Source organism: Tenebrio molitor, chromosome 1, assembly GCF_963966145.1.
Source record: "Tenebrio molitor chromosome 1, icTenMoli1.1, whole genome shotgun sequence".
In the NCBI taxonomy this organism is placed as follows: Eukaryota; Metazoa; Arthropoda; class Insecta; order Coleoptera; family Tenebrionidae; genus Tenebrio; species Tenebrio molitor.
Window position 1 is genome coordinate 28,359,508 of NC_091046.1, and position 4,225 is coordinate 28,363,732.

General features: G+C 36.3%; 1 long non-coding RNA gene across 1 annotated transcript; it reads right to left on the minus strand.

The window, feature by feature from the left end:
* Positions 1-1,911: 1,911 nt before the first annotated feature.
* Positions 1,912-3,623, minus strand: LOC138141414 (uncharacterized). The gene is made up of 3 exons (XR_011163145.1): positions 2,925-3,623; positions 2,211-2,872; positions 1,912-2,137 (listed from the first exon to the last, which is right to left on the minus strand). It is a non-coding gene; the product is annotated as an uncharacterized lncRNA (long non-coding RNA).
* Between the last annotated feature and the right edge of the window lie 602 nt (positions 3,624-4,225).

Here is a 4,225-nt window from a genome sequence, read left to right on the forward strand (position 1 = left end):
TTTTTCAATGAAAGGGTCATTTTCAACATCGAATAATCCGACCATAAACTCGATGGTGATTTTAAAACTGTTGATCTCTATTGAAAGTATGCCAACAAAACGTTTTCGGAAATATTGTCCTGAACACCATTTATTTCGCACCACTTTATAAATTGTTGAAAAGTCAGGTTGTATCGCTCACCCGACTTTGCAGGCAACAATGAGCCTAACGCAACTCCAGCGGCCCTTTCAATTTCGTCATTTTCCATGTTTTGGGGCAAGACACGCACTGACACAATTTAAACGAAAAATAATTTGTTTGAAAAAGCTGTTGCTGTTGCTATGGTTGTTGCTTCTCAGATCTAAGGCACGCTCGTGACACGGTACGGTTTTTTCTATTCTTTTAATATTATAGAATGTTGGTGCCTCGTAGTAGGAAAAATTTAATACAATACACGATGCCTAAGTTTCTTCTTTAACCGCGGAGGTTTCACGGCCCTCGGCTGCCGCCTCGGGTCTTGAACTACCTCCTTGCCAAAAAAAAGTTCACTTACGCATCTGGTAATGTAAATAATTATTATTGTTATTACATTACTTGTTTACACCGTTTCATTAGGCGGAAAAAACATCACCAGGAAATCTTCGTCGTTTGTGTTTAAACGGTCTAATCCGGGATCAGTTGGCGCATTGACAACTTTTCGTACCTACCCCTCTTTCTCCCTGTAGTTCTTTACTTCGGGTATGAAATTCTTAGAAAACCTCTCCAAAAAAATTTAAAGAGGCCAATTCAAGGACTTTTCTGTCCTTTATAGGCGACAGGAAGACACACGACATTTTTTTAAGCAACGCGGTTTCTTACTTTTCCCTATGACCAGCAAAGGACGAGAATGCGTGCCACTTGCATTTGAACAGACCATGGCTGTAATTCTGTCTTTGCTCACTTTATAACCAGGAGCTAATTTTTCTCGACGAGATGCGAGGGATTTACTTAGTAACGAAAGCCAATTTACACCTGTTTCATCTGCGTTGTAATCATCGCTTGAATAATTTTATTATAATATAATACAATAATTCTTCTTGCCCTAGACAAGCGGTAGTTGAAAATTCTTTCTTCTTCATTCAGGGTGCCTATTCGTGGTTTACTGAAGGGTTTCATTAAATTTACTCTTAAAGGAAAGGCTTCACCACCAACAAAAAACATTGGAATTTCCATACCATCTCTTGAATTTGGAAGTTCCCGTGGTGGCGGCAAATTTAGACCGTTATCCAGTAACTTTTTATCAAAAGTTGATTTACTTAAGACTCCACCATCACTTTCTGAACCATGAGCACATATGTCTACATACATAAAAAAATAGTTGTCATCAACTCATCACTCATCGTCATCACACACTGCCAAGAGCACAATCCTAAATGTTTTTTTATAATTAAAAATAGAGATCCTGAGTTATATTGTGCTTGAATTATTTCGTATTTTCCGTCTATAGCACCAACACAATTAGAGATCATTTTGTTCCAAAATTTTTAGAAATTTTCAATAAGTCGCCTTGTGTGGGTATTTTTAATATACGCTCTAATAGATTGCTCCTGATTTCAGAACACGTTTCGCATATTATGTTACAGACAGTTGTTATTCCTACCCTGAATGAATAGGAAAGACTTTTTTTGTTCGATACTGTCAGAATTTGAGAAATTTCTCCTGTGTGAGCGGGTTTTGATAAATGTCACAATTTGTCAAAACGAAACGTCAAGATAATTTCAAAGATTTTATCCAATATTCAATAGTAATATCGTGTTTTACTAGTAAGTTTTAATTAAGTAAACTGGGCTATAACTAGTCTGTTTGTTATAACCCACGTTGCCATTAGCTCCGTGGGTTATTAACATCCATAACCCATTGTTTATCTTATAGGATGAAATAAAATGTAGGTACATATTCTGAACACTTTATTAAAGATACATCAAATTTGAAATTATTTTTCAGAATTCTGTGCAAAATAAAAATGAACATTTGAAAGTGAACCGTGAAAGTGAATTCCAGCAATCTCTCTGGACTCAACGACTTGCGAATCAGAAGCTTCATGTTTTAATGTTACAGAATCACATGTACTTGTGCTGACCACCCAATTCTCATTTACAATCCTGGTATATTTTTCACCTTGAAACAAATGTTTTGGTTAAAGTTTTATGTAATCTTAATTTTAAAATTTAAAATAGAAAATATAGCTGACCTGGCAAATCATTGAAAGAAGATCTATTGATTCCTATAATTGTCTTTGCTATCTTTATTTTACTGTTGTTTGAATCGGCAACATATTCTTCAGCTGTTTTAGAAGATCGCCATCCACCATGTCGTTTAAGATTAATGACATCTGCTCCACCTTCTGCAAGTAACGTAGTGGAGGATCGCCTTAAGCTATGACCTGTGTAGGTTTCAGGGTGCTCAATTTTCTGGTACGATGCGATAACACTGGGAATGCTTGCAATTTTATTAATTCCTACTGGTTGAACGGTGCATTTGCCATTTGCATAACGTAGAAAGAGTCTATTATGTTTGATGTTGGCTGGACGAAGAGAAATATACTTCTGATATAAAGCAATGGGATCTGCTGAACAACCTTCTTTAACAATGACGAACCAACGAGGTTTGTCCGTTTTCGTCATCGGTATATCTATGCTTAAATATGTAACATCATCTACACTCATTTTTACCAACTCGTCGCATCGACACGCTCCAAATATGCCCATTATTAAAACAATCTTCATCATTAGGTACTCGTTGTTATCAGCTTCACCCAAAAACTTATCAATATGTGTAATTTCAAGAACATTTGCTTTTTTTGCTCTATGATTGGAAGATTTTCTCTTCAAAAACGCTTGTAGCTTGGAAAATCTGAAATGTTTTATGGCTTAAAGAAAGCATTGCATCTAACAGGATCACTTACCTCGATATATCCTCTTTTTCCTCAATCTTCAAAGTACTTTTTAGCATAGAGTACTTACACCATAAAGAGGACCCCACACAGGTATCAGAAAGGGTTCGAAAATAAGCCAGAAGAATGTCCTCGTTTGTTCCACGAACTCCTCTTGCTTTTCTCCAGGTAACAAAGTGCGCAAATTGCTTTTCATACTTTTCACGCGACTTTGCCGGTAGTAAATTACCAGCCACTTCTTGAGCCTCTTCTAACACATCTTCTGGCACAAATATTTCCATTTTCATGCCTTGTTTGTTGTTTATAAACAAATAACATCGCAACGGTTGTCATGTTTGACTTAAAATACACACTAGATTCATTAATCATCATAACCGAACACGGGAGCAGATTTTCGTTAATAATGTTATTATCTAAAAATTTTTGGAATATTGGATAAAACGTTGTATGGCATACGTGGGTTATTAAGTATTACCCACTTGAGGTAATAACCTACTCGGGCAAGCCCTCGTAGGTTGCAAATACCTCTCGTGGGTAATATCTTAAATAACCCACTTATACCATAAATAACTATTAAGCGAATTGGAGCCTTTAAGGGATTCGTCGAACAAAAAAACGTTGTATTCAACTCGTTCTTGTGTAAATTGGGCCTTTTTTGGTACTCGTGAGCCCACTCATGCCAAAAAAAAGCCGAATTTACACAGGAACTCGTTAAATAAACTACTATTGTATGAATCTCCAGTAGCCAAAAAACTTCTGAATGTTCTTGCTAATCTGTGAATAAAATTATAAGAGTAAGTAGTATTTATAATTTTATCAACGGAATAACAGAGTACCTGCAGCCTGGAGAAATAGGTTTCCGTGCAGAATTCTTAGATAATGCGGGTCCCACGATAGCCAAGAGTTCATCAAAAGAAGCGGGTATCATCCGAACAAAATTATGAAATCGTTTGTGATCACTCAACCGGAGTTCTTGTAACAAATTATCAAAATCCCCATACATGTTCCTTTTTAAAAGTATAGGATGCACTCCAAACCTTTTAGTTTTTCCTTTTTTTCGTATTTTTAAATCTTCTGGCAGTTTGACCTGACCAACCAGGCAAGTAGTACAATTTCATTTTCGTGTGACATAATACATATGAATTTTTAAATGTACTTCTTACGCTTGACTAGGTACTTTTTAAGGTTTACAAGTATTATTTGTGAGTTTGATGACGTTGTGAACTGACGTATGCTGGCACGAAAGTTTGCAGCTTGCAAGTGTGTATGCTGGCACATGTCACTCATGCCAAGCATTCAGGGTGTTTTCGAAG